The sequence below is a fragment of the Pangasianodon hypophthalmus genome, chromosome 19 (assembly GCF_027358585.1).
Source record: "Pangasianodon hypophthalmus isolate fPanHyp1 chromosome 19, fPanHyp1.pri, whole genome shotgun sequence".
Taxonomy (NCBI): Eukaryota; Metazoa; Chordata; class Actinopteri; order Siluriformes; family Pangasiidae; genus Pangasianodon; species Pangasianodon hypophthalmus.
The window spans coordinates 13,993,163-14,010,006 of record NC_069728.1 but is presented as its reverse complement, the minus strand read 5'-3'; the positions used below and the strand labels follow the sequence as shown (position 1 = coordinate 14,010,006).

The 16,844-nt window shown below is 36.2% G+C and overlaps 1 non-coding gene across 1 annotated transcript; it reads right to left on the bottom strand.

Annotated features, from left to right (window-relative positions):
• Positions 1-16,535: 16,535 nt before the first annotated feature.
• Positions 16,536-16,608, bottom strand: trnaf-gaa (transfer RNA phenylalanine (anticodon GAA)). Its single transcript has one exon. It is a non-coding gene; the product is annotated as a tRNA-Phe (tRNA).
• Positions 16,609-16,844: the final 236 nt, after the last annotated feature.

Here is a 16,844-nt window from a genome sequence, read left to right as displayed (position 1 = left end):
TACTCTATTCAGTGACTTTGACACAAGGCAGTCAAATTATTTGTTTTTCTTTTTCTATGTTGTGAAGTTTGAGATATACCTGCAGACGAATCAGAGTGTTGCGGGAGCCACCTGAATTTTATGACACTAACATTTGCACAGTTTAGCCTGTGGGGCTTTTCAGAGTGATGTGCTGCTTCTTACTGAACATCTCCTAGTGTTCAGTCTCTCAGAGGACAAACATGCACTAGCCTCTCCTAAAGAATAAAGCAATGTAGCAATCTAGTGCCCTGTAGGCATCTAGTGGTTCTAATGGTGCAATATGTTTAATAGTTTAATGGCTTTTCAAGAGTCCTGATATTCACATCTGTAATAATCCTTTTACAGTTCAGGGTTACACAGACTGAACTGGCAAATATAGTAAATATATTAAATACAACAACTGAATTAATTGAGTGTAATATATCCTGAATTGGTAGCTTTTTCAAGAAAGAGTGGATTTTTAGACCATTAAAACTAGATATTGATAGGGAAGTTTAGTTTAACACAAACCTGTGATCCAATTCCGAACAATATTTCTTTCTTCAGTGTGTGAGTTTAGACATTTAGGTTCATTGTATTAATACAAACCAGAGAAGGGTGCACATGAAAGTCTAGAGACCACACAAGCTGTGCTAAAAGAGTAATCAGGGCTGGGCTGTTTAAAAGACATCCATATACATGCTGACATAATGTTGTGGCTTCTTGCTCATTTAATGTGTTTTAGTTGTGAATTCTTTATTACATGTTTAATGTGTAGTCTACACGTGTCTGTGTGGCCAGTAGAAAGAAATGTGTACTACTCCTAACTCTAGTTTTACTCAGTGTAAAAGAATGAAAAACACAGGGGCAATAGCGTTTTGTGAAAATGGTTTTGTCCTTAGGGGAAAAAAATATTAAAGATAAATGCAGACTTTCCACCAGATTCTTTTTTTAAAGAATGTTTCCTGAATGGAAAGCTTGAAATTAATGACCATCACAATTAAAACCAGTACGCAGTGGAATGTAACAAGCTGAATGTGCTTATCTTGATATTATGTTGTCATCTCAACATTTATTTTAATTAATTCTCACATATTTGGAATGTTATAAGTCTAAAATGCTATCTAATAATGTTTCCTGCCTAATGGCTATAAACTGTGGAGACTATGCTTAACGTCCAACAGCACTTTAATTGAATTTACTAGCATTGCCCCTGTGAGTGGGGAAAAAAAAAAAAAATTAGCACATTATTTGTAAGAGTTTCCCTAAAGTTACCTCAAGAGATGCTGTAGATACAATATTTACATGTTTTATTTCCATATGGTTTCTATGTGGTGAAAGGGAGGAGAGTAAAGGAGTATATGCATGGAGGAGTATGTGGTGAAGTTGAGGAACTGGCAAAGTATCAAGGCAGATGTTTTTGATTTCATTTTGACAAGACTTCAACAAATATTAAGCATTGAAATATAATACACAGGAAATAGAAGATTCTCTCTCTCACACACACATACACACATACAGTATATACAGTGTATATATATATGTGTGTGTGTGTGAGAGAGAGTGATCAGCCGTAACATTAAAACCACCTGCCTAATATTGTGTAGATCCCACTTGTGCTGCCAAAACAGCTCTGACCCATCGAGGCATAGACTCCACAAGACCTCTGAAGGTGTGCTGTGGTATCTGGCACCAAGACTTTAGCAGCAGATCCTTTAAGTCCTGTAAGGTGCGAGGTGGGGCCTCCATGGATCAGACTTGTTTATCCAGCACATCCCACAGATGCTCGATCGGATTGAGATCTGAGGAAGCTGGAGGCCAAGACAACACCTAGAACCCCTTGTCATGTTCCTCAAATCGTTCCTGAGCAATTTTGCAGTGTGGCAGGGTGCATTATCCTGCTGAAAGAGGCCACTGCCATTAGAGAATACCATTGCCGTGAAGGGGTCTAGCCATCACCGTTGTAACAAGATAATCGATGTTATTCATGTCACGTGTCAGTGGTTTTAATGTTATGGCTGATCGGTGTATATACATTAGCAGATACTGGAGAAATTGCTAAGGTGGTACCGGCTGTGCATGTTAAGCAAATGAAGAGTGGATGGTCATAATAACATGATAAAAAAGTAAGCTGTGTTTTTCATAATTGTTTCAGTTTTGTAGTTTTTTTTTTTTTTCATTTTAGTGAATGTGTATATATATTATATTGTAACCTGTAATTGGTATGAAAGCTAACATACATACTGAGTGTAGGCAGGCAGATTAGATTACTTATTAATGTTTGGGTTTTTTTCTCCTATAAAAATTCCAAAGACATCAATTCATTTTAAAATTTATATAGGTACACAATTGTGGGGTTCATATACTCCTTACAACATGTTAGCTAGCAAACAAACAAATTTTTGTTTTATCAAGTTACAAAGAGGTTATACTGTATAAATTAAAAGAAAAACATAATGTATCTTTGTAAGGTATTAAAACAAACAAACAAAAATCAACAACAACAAAAAACACCAGAATGGATTCAGTGGACCTACAAGTCTCTGGACTGTAAAGGCCACAGTGTATTATCATTGTGTACATTATTTTCATTCTCATTAAACCATTCAGTGGCCCCTTGTACCCTGTGGATGTGGGCAGAGTCATTCTGGAAAAGACCACTCACATCAGGATAGAAATGTTTCATTAAAGAATAACGGTGATCAGGCAGAAGAACTTTGTATTGCTTTGCAGTGACGCTTCCATCTAAAGAGACTCATGGACCCAAACCACGCTATCAGATTTCATGAGGTACCATCACTGCAGAGTATTGTGATCAGTTGGTAGTTGTAAATTTAGTAGTTATTTATCTGGAGCATTTTTGCAAGAAAGAGTGGAATAAAATTGCCAAAGCAAGATGTGCTAAGTAGGTAGACTTTTACCCAAAAAGACTGAGTGTTGTATTAAAAACATAAGGTGCTCTAACAAAGTATTAGTTAAGTTAACCAGGTTATTGTAAATATTTTCTTTTTTCTTTTCCCCTAAAACATTTCTAAATTTTTTTCACTTGAATTTTGTTGATTGTGATTAATGGCAGAAAAAGATCAGAATTTTTTATATTAAAAAAACCCTGCAGTGGTGTTTAGATTTTTTTTATATCCACTGCATATATTTTATAGATGTTATATAAAAGTAAATTGGAACAAGAATGAGAGACTTACAGACAGTTAAAAATTGCCATTTTCTACTTACTGTTCTGGAGTTATGGTGCTTCTTATATAAATCTGGAATGGCAGTTTCATTAGAATTTATACAACTTGTTTGAAAAGCTATAAATGGTTCTGTAAAGTTTGTAAAGAGAGGGGATAGCAGTCAAAACTAGTGACGTCTAAAATCCAGGGAAATCCTTTTTGTTCTTTTCATCGTACTTTTTTAAATAGGCTTTGGCAAACTATTATTTGATTTGGGGACATAATGTCTGTCTGTAGTGACTCCTGAATAAAAAAAAGACATTTGGAAAGTTGGTTCCATTTTAAAACTTTCTTCTTGTTTGTGAAACAATATCATTACAGTTTTATAGCTTCCCTGAAATCTGAGGTAAAGAGTAGATAAATAGCTTTACCAGTGAACAAATGGCATTCTTTCCTTTTACTGTTAACACTTCATTTATTTTATTCAAGAGAAATGTTCCCCTTCTTTGAAACTTTTACTACCTGATGAAAGATACATCTGGCCCCTGAACAGTAAGCCTTTTCAATCCAAGAGGCTTTTTGCATTGGAGACACAAGTGGAACCAGTTTTCACTTAAAGATATGTTGAATGGTGGCATGGTGACTGCTGAAATGTGAAAGTGCCAATTGACTGAGACTTGCCAAATTCTGCAAAAGAACTTTTCCCTATCTCAAGGGTAATTAAAAATGTATGTTTTTACATAGTAATCTCTTTTCATTATTTATTATAAGATTTATTTTTGTGGGAAATTAAGCATGCATATAACATAAAATAATGCCTTAAATTATGCTTCTCTTAGATGCACATTTGAAGTAAAATATTTTAACATAATTGTTCCAGACCAAAAATTGATGAGATCACTGAATACAACTGACATCTCCATGTTTTATGCATGGAATGTATCCATATGTGCAGAAATCATACAAAGGTGTATTTACTGTATATTAATGAACCACAGGGAGAATCATGCCCATGCCCGAAAACAACATGACTGCTTTCAAAATGGGTGAGTCATTGTAGGCTGATTACCTTTGCTTTTGCTGATGTGTGCCATTTTGTCATGCTGATATTTAACAAGCAATAGTGCAGCGCTGTTCACCTTTCATTAACTGTAGCTTCATTCAGTCTCACCATATGAGGGCAATCTAATGGCTAGTTTGGTTGTAGAAAATCTAAGAACCATGCTAGTAGGCATCTAGAGACGCAGCATGGAGGGAAATGTAACACCTGGATTGTATATAAGCATCGTGCTAATGGTGGTTGTGTTTATACACAAATTCTTAGTCCATGACAAATATGCTGAATGTCAAACCACAACTCTGCAAGATGCTTCTCTGCTGTTGTGTTCAAACAGCCACCAACAGTTACTGAAATGCAATTCAGCTTGATTACGCCATGGCGACTGCTCAAATCAAAGCCATTTGTGCAGACTTACAGCAGGAAAATCTCTAAAGGGGAAACCCCTCACAGTAGTGTGAGCCAAGAAATTGGGGTCACAGTCTGGTAACCAAAATCCAAGGACTCACCTTGTGAAAGTCAGTAGCATTATCCAGCAACACCATCGAAGTGAGTGAAGTGTAGAAGGCCAGACCTTATGTTGATGTTGGAGGCTTGGGCTGACTAAGCACGCAGAAGTGATTAATGACCGGTGAATAATGTTCCCCTTCCGAAGTGAATTAACGAACTGCAAGATCTAGGGTCAAGTCTTGGTGACTGATGGGAAATGAGTATTAGTAATAAAAGAGAAAATGTGCACAAATTTGTATATAACTTCCTTATTATTTAATGGTGTTTTATTTAGTCTATGATTGTAATGTTTAGGTGTAAAAATGGCAGGTGGTGATGGTGGCCGCTCTGTGTCACAATACCAGATGGTGAAAACGAAAACTGAATTTATACCCCAGCCTACAACAATAGCGCATCAATAGTTTTATTGGAGCTTTTGTCAAAATGACATAACATGCCCTGTATTTTTCTTTTTCAGTAATATTTATTTTCATATTTACATTTTATTTCAAACATTTGCTGATTTATGTTAAAACGCAGACAGTATGTGTATGAGTTTTGATGGTCTAATTGTCTAAAGGATACCACACAAATACCACACTTTGCATTGGCTGGTATTTTTTTTTTCCCAAAAGAGCAAAAACAAAATATTTCGGTAATTAATCTCAGTGATCAGTTCTTCTTCTTCTTCTTCTTCTTCAGTAATAGGTCGAAGGTTAATGCTTTTATATCTAACTAACTCTCTGAGTCTCTTTTTTTATTTTAGCCTCCTGCAAAGTATTTTATTTTTGATTATTACTTCCATAATTAAGCCTAAAAGTGTTTCAAGTTAAGATACTACAACATAATCCTTTCCAAAATCCAAATACATTTACAAACATTGTAGTGCTTTCTAATATCGCCCAAGCAGACCTTTTTGCCACAATTTCTGCAGGTGTGAATAAATAAATGTGTATTGGTATTAGTCATAAATATATGTAAGAGATATGTACATTGTATATGCAACAGTTCCCAGATTATCCATGGATAATATACATACAGATATATAAAGATAACCTAGAATATATATACTACGAATCTACAATCCATAGTAGATGTATTGTATAATCTTATAGTGTGCATAGTAAATCATTATCAATAAATAAAGTAAATCAATAATAACATTCACACACTAATTTGCAAGTGGTACAGTGATCTTGTGATCTGTTCAGTTTGCTATGACATACATTATAAATCACATATCAATACCTTAAAAGGTAGTCTGCAACAGACATTTCATTATTAAAGCTGCCATGTACTAAAATAAGATATTTATAATTAACACTGAACAAGATGCCAACACAGATACAAAACTCTTCCATGGATGGAAGGCAGGAATGAGGTTTTAAAATAAGGACAGCAGCATGCTGATTTTCCCACGACAGCATTTCTGGATCACATGCCTTTGTCCTTAGTAGAGTTCAAACCAAACATAGTATGTTTACTGGTTTTGGTTAGATATGTTTTGGCTACTCCATTTTCCACTCTCTGCTTTCATACCATTAAGCATTACAGTGAAAGTCATCATGTTGGGCTTTATGTCTCCCGTCCTTGTGACCTCCATCACTGTACTGCTTCAGGTTGAGAAATTGTGAACGAGACTGATTTTAAGCAAATGACTCATTTGTCAGGCATTAGTCATTGGCAAAAACAGCTTATGCCTGGGAAACATTTTGTCATGATGTTTGTTGATCATTTTTATTAAGTAAAATTTTATTAGGAATAGCCGTTCGTGTTCATGGATTATATGAAACTGTGATATTATAGAAATAATAAAAAGGTAGAATTTGCTTTATATTGCAACAGCAGATTTTTTCTTATATTATATCAGCAACGCACAATGCTGCCATTAGTTGCATTTGTTAAGCTTCTGGCTCTCACTCCATCTCTTCAGCTTCGGTGAAGCACTCAGACCTCCAAAACCTCAACCATTATACGTGCTCCAAAGAAATCTAGTATCCTAAATGACTATACACCTGTTGCTCTGACCTCTAAAGCCTTGAAAAATGTGTTTTAGCTCAACTCGATGACCCCCATGCAGTTTGCCTTTAGAGCAAACACGTGTGTGAATGATGCAGGCAACATAGATCTGTAACTGATATGGCAACATCTGGACTGCCCAGAGACATATGTAGTCATTCTATTTGCAGATTTAACTTTGTATTTAACACCATCCTAGATCTTCTACAGGCCAAACTTTCCCAGCTGTACATGCAGGATCCCTCTAAACCCTATGATCAGCAACTAGCTAACAAAAAGGAAATGGCATGTGATGCAAGGTTAATGAGTCTGCTTACAGACTGGAGGCATTACTGACCATGTCTAAGTCATCCATTTTGGGAAATTATTTAGAGCAGTTAAAGACCGCAAGACACGGGAACAACTTTTTCCCTGAACTGCATGGACATGTCAGATAGACTGCTTGCAAAACATAAATGCACATAGCTACATACCTAGTGCACATAGCTAATTGTATGCAGAACTGCGCAAAGTGCTTTGGCAGCCTAATTTTACCACAGCAGGTCCAGGATGCACGGTTTAACCTGTCTGTGTGGCGTTTTGTATGCTGTCCCCAAATCCATGATAGTTTCCCCTGCATAGTTATTCCTGTGTACATCTAAAGCAGAATCAAGTAAACGAGTGAAGTGGAGTTTCTGTCTGATCGAAAATGTAGGATAAAATGTTTAATAATCTAGTAAATAGAAAAAAATAATTGCTACTTAGTATGATTTCTTTTTACAATCAGCATCTATCATACACTCAACACACTCTCAACACATACTGAGCAACATGGCAGATGAGAAAAACTGTTCAAATGAGAATATACTACTATTACTACCACTACTACCAATAATAATAATAATAATAATAATAATAATAATAATAATCACCTGAAATCATTTAATCATTGTTCTAATTATAAGCAATTAACCTGAAAACTCAGCTACCATGCTGAACCATGATACCTACACTTAAACTCACCATTCACAATATTGTCACTAACTGGTGCATACATTTGGTTCATATAAAATATAGTAGGAACAGATTGATAACTTTATGGTAAATATATAAAATCTATAATGGATTCTGCAATCAGAAAGACAAAAATATCTTTTCCTGTAACACAGCCAGTGATAAATGATTCTGAAACTTCGACCAATTGACACATCTGTTCAACTGTCATTTATAATTTGACATGTTCAGGGTAGATTTTGGCCTTGACAAAATCCAGGCCACTCTGTGGACTCGGACTGCTAGATGGTTTAACTAGCATGATGTTTTAATCTGGGCCCATGTTTGCTATAGGGTTTGGTTTCAATTTCAGTGCCCACATCTGTACTTACACACAACGTTTGGTGCCTTTAGCAGTTATAAGAGATAACTGAGAGATAGTGACATAATTGAAAGTCACATTCGTTTCTCATTTTTAAATTAATATTACAAATCCTTTGCAGGCAAAAAAACAATATATTTGTGTAATAATAATAATAATAACATTTGGCCTCAAAAACACAAAAAAAAATATCTAAACTTTTTTTTGGAAAATTTACAAACAGTTAAGATTTTGTTATTTTTCTATCTTATCATTTTTCAGATTAAATGAACACATGCAATTGAAAAAATCATTTGTTAGAATTCCTACAAGTTTGCATGAGATCAGGCGTTTGAATTGAATTGAATTAAAGTAGCGTCATAGTCATATTTGTTCACCCACAAAGAATCCTCTGGTGGTCACCTGGTCTCCATCAGTCCATTAGTAAAATATAACACTGGCAAACACAGCTAATCTAAGCGATCATACTGTGATATGGCGTTAATGTGGAAAGTCTGGTTCCCACACAAAAGCTGACCTCATTTCAGTGTGTCTAGGATCATTTAGAGGCAACTGTCTGCGTCTCATTTGGAAAAATCATGCTCAGACACACCAGGAAGCTTGACTTCTCCTTGATGTCAAGTCGTGCACTGTGTCATCGCATCGCTATGGCAACCCACGTTATTTCTACTACGGAGCCAGTTGGCACCGTTTCTGAGTGCAGTTTTTCAGTGGGGAAAAACAGGGGCACTTTTATACAACACCATATTAAGGCATTGTCCATTCTTCATTACTCCCATTCTACATTTGTTCCTCTAGGAAAATGAAGGAAATGCCTCAGTACAAGCCACAAAGCCTGTTTTTGAAAGAAGGGCTTGTGAAATTCCAGAAAGAAATCCCTTCCCATATTACGAGAAACGCATCCTCACATCTGCCTGAGACATTCCTATACACACGGAAATGTCGACGATGTCAAACCAACTTAAAGTCAAGTGATAATGATGCCTTGGAGAGAATTGCATAATCCATATTTCCAAATGGACAGAAAATTGCTCCACAAGCTCATTTACAGCTTTTGTTTTTTGAGTACTTCATCCCACACTTGTAAAAAGTGCAGATGTTCCTGTGCTCTGTTGCACTCTCTCTCTTTCTCACACACCCACACACACACACACACACACACACACACACACACACAGACAGACTCCTTATTCCCAGCATATGTGTGAATTAAATCATACTTTCAACTCCCACTCTACTAGGGGGGAAGTGTTTTGGGGACCATGATGGACACATCAAAAGATAAGTCTGACTTCTTCAAATTCATTAAATCCTTTTTCAGTATCACAACCAAGATTACTTGAGTTCTGGAGAATGTGTGGATGCATTTCAGTACATCTTTGTTATAAAAACATGTCATGAGAACATCCTCAGTGAATGGCGGTGGAAGATGCTACTAGGATAAGCTTTTATATCATACCTTGTTATTGTCTATTCACTTCAGGAATAAAAGCTTCTTGACTTGAAACAGACAAAACACAGTCAACCTCCACACCTGCTGAGCAGAAAAATATGCTTAGTCTAAACAGCTGGTGAGAACCCTAGGAAGGCTGGAGGATAAGGAGGTAGTGAGTTGTGTGTTGTTCTCTCTGGTTGTGTCTGGACGTCCCTAATGAGAAGCACACGGTGGGTGAAAGTCATAGAATTCAGAGGAGACTATCAGTTATCTTCAGTGCCTCAAGATGGTAAACAAATGCATTTAAATACTCCAGTACGGTTGGCAAGGGTTGCTGGTATAAAACAGAGCTGGAGGATTTAGAACATGGTCTTAGTGTCACAAAAATGCCATATGGGTTTTGGTTCATGATCTCGGACCAAATAATAAAGGGTCTGTGTGAGCTCAGCATCAGCGTCTAGGCTTGTGACCAGAAGGCTATGAGTTCAAATCTTGCCACTATTGGAAACTTGAGTAAAAGCCTTAATGCTCAACTACTTAGTTGCTTAGAAATTGCATTCTGCCTTACCTGCAAGTCACTTTTGACAAAGCATCGACCAAAAGAAAGTAGCTTTTAATTAGTAATTAGTAGTAAATTTAATAAATAATTACTACTAGTTACTAATTAAAAGCTACTTGCTTTTGGTCGATGCTTTGTTTTCCATTTCAAATCTAATGACCTTTTCAAATCTAAAGCATCAAGCACCAAGACACCAAATCAAAAAACCTTACAGAGTAAGGTTAAACAGGCTAATTTATCGAATATTTGTGTGATTTTTATGGTGGCCCTTAAAGGCAAATCAGAATACTCACTATAATGACATAATAAAAATACAATTCACATACTGTAGTTAAGTGGAAGCCTAAGTGAGAAAAAATGTAGGTGAGCGAGCAGGGGGCGGTGTCTTGAGTTTCTAACGACCTGAAGTACGTATTTAAGGGTTAAGCTGGGCTTTAAAGAATTTAGAGGAACATTTGCTGAGCGAGCGTGGTAAAGAGGTCTAAAACCCATGCATGGCTTTGTAAGTCAAAAGGCACAAATGACAGCATAAATTATGTTTCATAAAAGAATAATGCAGTCAGCATGACCCTGCAACAAATTTTCCAACACAGGACAGATTCTTTCCAGAAAAATTAAGATTCCCATGACATTAGGGAGGTAGTTGTATTTGGATGATTCACTGCAACCACAGGTTCAGAGGTAGACATTTTTATAAAGTAGTAATCTGGGCCGGCTGGAATAAATAGACTAGCGGGGCTAAGCCTTCTCTCTCTTTCAAATCAAAAATACATAAATATAAGACTCAATTTTTCTCATCCAGAAATCTTATTCGTTATTCGCTGTTAACAACTGGCTTAAAGTGGATTTTTGTTGTTGTTGTTGTTGTTGTCGTAAACATAGTAAACATAGTAAACATAGTAAAAATACACTGAATGGTATTAAGAAGCAAGCTTGGGTCTAATTTCCTTCTGGCCCTTTGGTGGAAAACCTACCAGTAAATATACTAAGCAAACATCATCCAATCAAAAGTATGAATTACATGACAACTGTGAGATTTTTGTGGTCTAAAGGCATAGCGTTTCTGTTTTCCATGCTTGCTATTTGGAAGAGACATGATTACAAACATGAATCTCTTAACTAAAAAAATGCAATCACAATATGTGTACCAGTTTTATGCCTATGACGAGAAACCATAAGGCTCAACTTTAATGATTTCATAATGGTAATGCCAAGTTACTGATACTTTAGTTACTGTAGGTTTTTTTTTTTTTTTTTGCCTTCCTATTCAATATTGTAACCAGCCAATACTGAGAATAATGTATCACCATGAAAACTGAAGGCTATGCAGTTACCACAGATAGCCACAGTCTTGGTCTCAGATAGTTCAGCCTTACCTCGTTACTTGAACACAGAGATGAACACAGGCCCTTTCAGAAGTGTGAATTTTGGCAATGTCATCAGCCAGACATTCAAAGGCAATTATGATAGTTGGTTATTTGTTCATTTATACAAAATCCTTCAGATGTTCATACAGATGTTTTTAAACTTAACACCTAATTTAGTTGACAGCAGATGTGTTATGTCTGAAATAAATACAAAGCAGCATTTCCTGTAATATGGGTAAATATATATTTTTTTATGAGTAATTTACAGTGGCAGTGACCTGAACCGGTTTTGAATTGCCGAAAATCATGACTGCATTGTTTATTAGCTGCTAATCTATAATGGCTTGTTTTTTGTCTGGCTGTCTTCTTTGTTAAAAGGGTGCAAGTGACATTGAACAAAGTTTATATGTGGTTGTAGTTTTAGTTTTTGTAATTGCTGATATAACAGTTTTGATCCATGAAGAAGTTGTTACAAAGGATTATTCTTCTAACTTGCAAACATTCATAGCTTGCACACAATATTGCATTATGTTTTTAAAAAATTAATTATTTACTGCATAAGTTAACATTAATGAGCCTTGAACTTCGGCATTAATAAGTAATGATAAGAAAGTAACAATACATTTTAACACATGATGATTATTTGTTCGAATGATAATATACATCTGAATTAATTTAATTCATTCCATAAATAACAATTAGTCAACATAAATAATCTTCCTAAATATTCATAAATTACTGAATTCATGGTAATTAAGGTGTTGGTTTAGATTCGTCAAGGTGGGTAGAATTTAACTGTTTGATGGTATGAATATTGGTTAATACAGATATTACTTATTTGGCTTGTTAAAAAGATTTATCAGTAATCATTTTCAAAGAAAGCATCTAGAAATAAGCCCAAAATATAACAATGGAAGGGAAGAAGACACAATTTGTTTTATGCCCGTAATTCCCGTATAATCTAAATGTTAATGTATAATCTAAATGTAATCTGTATGTTAGGTTATAAATAAACCAAAATGCAACAAACATAGCATGTTTGACCATATGAGATTTGGGAGCACCAGTAAGAGGCTCTTAAGAGAAACATCCAGCACAACCCATTTAAATTGTTCTGAAATTTCTCCCCAGTAATACTATTCAGGAATGCAGGAAAGATATAAAGAGCTCATTTAGATCCTAAGGTGCATAAAAAGGTATGCTATGGTTCGTACCATCTCATATCTATAGCATGAAAACAGTATCAAATGGGTCTAAAACTAAATATAAAGAGCTTATTTAGATCCTAAGGTGCATAAAAAGGTATGCTATGGTTCGTACCATCTCATATCAATACTTAGGAAACACTGTTCCAAACCACAAGCTGCTAACCAGGAACAAGACCTGGCACCTAGTTTGCCCTGGTTTTTGTCAATGTTTAAAAGTATTTCATCACTTCTTGTAACTTTGGTTCTGAGCCTGAGTGAGAGTATCCCCAATTCTTCTGTGAAATAGACCATAATTACACTCCACAAGGGATCCTTAAGCATAGCTTAAGCAAAAAACACAGGATGTACAGTCCTCGACCATATATCAGTGCCATTTGTTTTCAGTTTTCCAAAAGATGGAGAAATGTCACATCGTACTGGCAAATTTTCCAATATGGGACAGATTTCTGTCCATTCAAGAAAATAATCGTTATATCCTGTGACACCGTGAGGAGGTAATAATGCTTTGATGATTTATTGTGAATAGAAGACCACCCACAAAATACTTCACATAATACTCCAGGCTTGCCACTTATCGTCCTACAGGTCCAAATCTCTCTGCTCTAGGTTTATTCCTTTACAACTGTGAATAGACCTCTGTAAAGCAACAGTGAATAGAACACTGTGCAACAGAGTTTTCCTGGAAATTGCTGGAAGTGGTTCAGTGTGGTTTTTTTGTGTGTTTTGTGTTTTATTTTGTTTTTGCAGTTTATGAGAAGGGTAAGGAGAAATAATAATTATTTGTCAATCATTCAGGGTTTTACCCTTGATCCAGCTTATGCTTACTAAGATAAGTGTGTTACATGTGTATTACACACTGTATGGTCAAAGGTTTGTGGACACTTGACCATAAAACTCATATGTGCTTGTTGAACAATCCCTTCCAGATTTAGTCCTCCTTTTGCTGTTATAATAACCTCCACTCTTCTGAGAAGGCTTTCGTTGGAGCATGGCTGTGAGGATTTGTGCTTATTCAGCTACAAGAGCATTAGTGAGGTCAGGCATTGATGCTGGGTGAGGAGGTCTGGAACGCACTCAGCATTCCAGTTCATCCCAAAGGTTTTCAGTGGGGTTGAGGTCAGGGCTCTGTACAGGCCACTTGAGTTCTTCAACTCTAACCTTGGTAAACCATGTCTTCATGAAGCTCCCTTTGTGCACAGGGGTGCTGTCATACCAGAACAGGTTTGGACCTCTTAGTTCCAGTGAACAGAAATTGTAATGCTATAGCATACAAGGACATTTTATACAATTGTGTGCTTCCAACTTTGTGGCAAAAGTTTGGGAAAGGATCACATGGGTGTGATGATCAGATGTCCACAAAATTCTGCCCATACACATACAGATTTGTTGGAGTTTGCTGGTGCAGACATGGGGCCATTTTCAGAGTTGGCTACTTAAGTCCAAAAGTTATAGCAGTATTTATGTGGGGACTGATAATCATCTTCACAGATGGCCTAAGCAATCTTCTGAAGCCAATTTTCTGGGTTCCTTGGTGAGATTATGCAAATCACCTGTGTGTGTAGTTCATGCTTTCATGGTTGCCAGATTTGTCTTGATTAGAAGCATCCAGGAAAGGGGTTTTCAGTGCTCTCTACACAACCAGCTTTAAACACAAGCACTTGTGTTTGCTGATGGTTCGAAAGATAAGCTGACTGAGCACTCATCTGCTACACTTAAAGATCACTTTAGAAAAGGTCCTTGGGATTAAGATGTTCTCTCTATGAAGAGAGAGTCCTCTGTGCAGAAAAAAAATATTTATGTCTCTAATATTAGCCTCAAACTGTATTTTGTATTTATAAATATATGCACAATGCTCAGAACATGCATGAATCAGCATGACATATTGTGGTTACATCAAAATGTCAGACAGTGGCTGGATTTAATACTGCTCCTTGCCCGAGCTGATATCACACAAGAAAAATGGGCTTAAGTTCAGGGTCAGAATCACCATAACTGAGGCCTACTTTTGTTTTCCTCAAACCCCACCCTGTGTGCATAACTCTCAAGTAATTACGTCCATAGTTACATCTGATGTCTGAATACCAATTTGCGAAATTTCCATGCTCAACTCTGACTACAGCCCCTAGCTTGGATATTGTGAAGGATTTTAACTCAACATTCCTGATTCTAATATTTTAATGATGCTTATGAAAGTCCTTTGCCTTGTGTCCAATAAAACAGATTCTTTGGAATCCAGTGACTGCTCCATATGTTTTGCTTTTTCATGCTGCTGTTGTTAATGTACTTTTTGTGCTTAATGACTGAAGGGGAGCCCTTGTTTTGGTTCGGGCACTGACAATATACTGATTTGATATGCTCAAGATGGTTCTCATTGGGCGCATGCTGTGTTGAAAGACCATTTGGATACACATGATCATACAAGAGGAATTATTATTACTCTCATAGATGAGTTTCAGAAGCCTATTTAGTGCATCTATGGAGACAACAGCCACAAATCAGCTAGTGAGCTTAAAATTGATTCCAGCTCAGCTCAAATCATATCAGTTTCTAGACTGTCTCAAAAGCAAACACCATTTAAGGATTAATTAAGTGATATACAGCATATGCCTTCCATTTATCTGTGCACTATATATTTTGGCATGTGGTCAAAGGAGCATCAATCACATGCTTTATGTATGGTATGTGTAGGTTATGTCTGCAGATATAGAAAATTCTGTAATGTAGGACACAAATTTCCTTTAGTCACAGGGTCATTAAAATCACAACTTGACCAAATTGTCACAAAATGTATTATCTGACAAAGAAGGCTCCAAAAGTATATTTGAAACTATTTTATTGATAACTACGGATACTTGATGCTGCAGCATTCTATATGAGAATTCACTGTAAGTCGTCTTTTTGGGTGTTTTTTGGGTAAACAAGTGATTTTGGGTAAGCAAGTGAAACATATCATGTAGTGTGAGGTAAATCCTGGCTGACTATGTGAATTCTTGTGTGTTTTACACTGTCAATTTAAAACGTATTACTGAATTTGGAGTAAATAATAATAATTTACTTCAGCTGTAACTAAAATTGCCAAGACTTGCTATTCTGTTTAGCTTTGCTCTCTGTGCAGACCAAACATTGGAAGGATTTGTGTTGGCACAAAGAATTTTCAAGAAATTTGTGTTAGTCCAATAAATAATGTTGAATAAGCAGTTAATCAACTGATAAACACCACATATTTTATTAGGTGCAATACAATGGAATGCTATGTGTCATCTAAAAAAAAAAAAAAACACTGGAGTTAACCTCAGTGGTAATATAGCCTCCATCCATAAATGTCTCTCTTTATAGAAAACGTCACCATATTTATTTCTTTGTTAAATAGCAACACATTTTTAATCTGTTTATTATTAGGCTTAGATTTTGTGAAGCCACCATACACGTCCCTGTGAATCTTATTGTAGAAACAATAATGTATTAGAACGTGTGATTCATCTTGCAGCCTGCACTGCTGTTGAACAATAGAAAATTAATCAACACCATCAGATTTGAGAATTCAACAATCCTTTGATATAAAAGGAAAACAAGTTTGGCCTTATGATTGATCCTTGAGGTACACCTTTAATAGGGCCTAACTATTAAATATGTATAAAACCATTTCATAACAATCCAGCATTTTAAGCCTAATAGTATATTGGAAACTACAGTGTACATGCACAAGTCAGGATTTATTAGGAGTTATTACTGAGGAGAAGAAACACTAGGGAGTATTTGTACACCACTTTCTTTATTGCATTGACAAGAAAGTACAGACTTGACAAGAAAGTTGTGTCTGCTTGAGCCTTCCACAACCCAGGGCCTTAACCCTTCCACCTCCAAGAGGACACTCTATTGCCGAAACCCGGGATTGAACCAGGGACCTTTAGATCTTCAGTCTAACGCTCTCCCAACTGAGCTATTTCGGCATGTAGCTTGTCCACTGGTACTCAACATTTGCTGGTGAGAGATTTACAGTACAGAATAATTACTTATTAAATTTCTGTCTCATAATGGATAATGTTTATGACCGGGAACATCCTAAACACAGGACAAGCCTATTTATTCCCAATGCTCCATAGCAGTGTCTAGGTCAGGTCATTCCAACCAGCCACTGGGATGATTAGCAAGAGGAACCTTATAGCTAGCTACTGTCACTGAAATA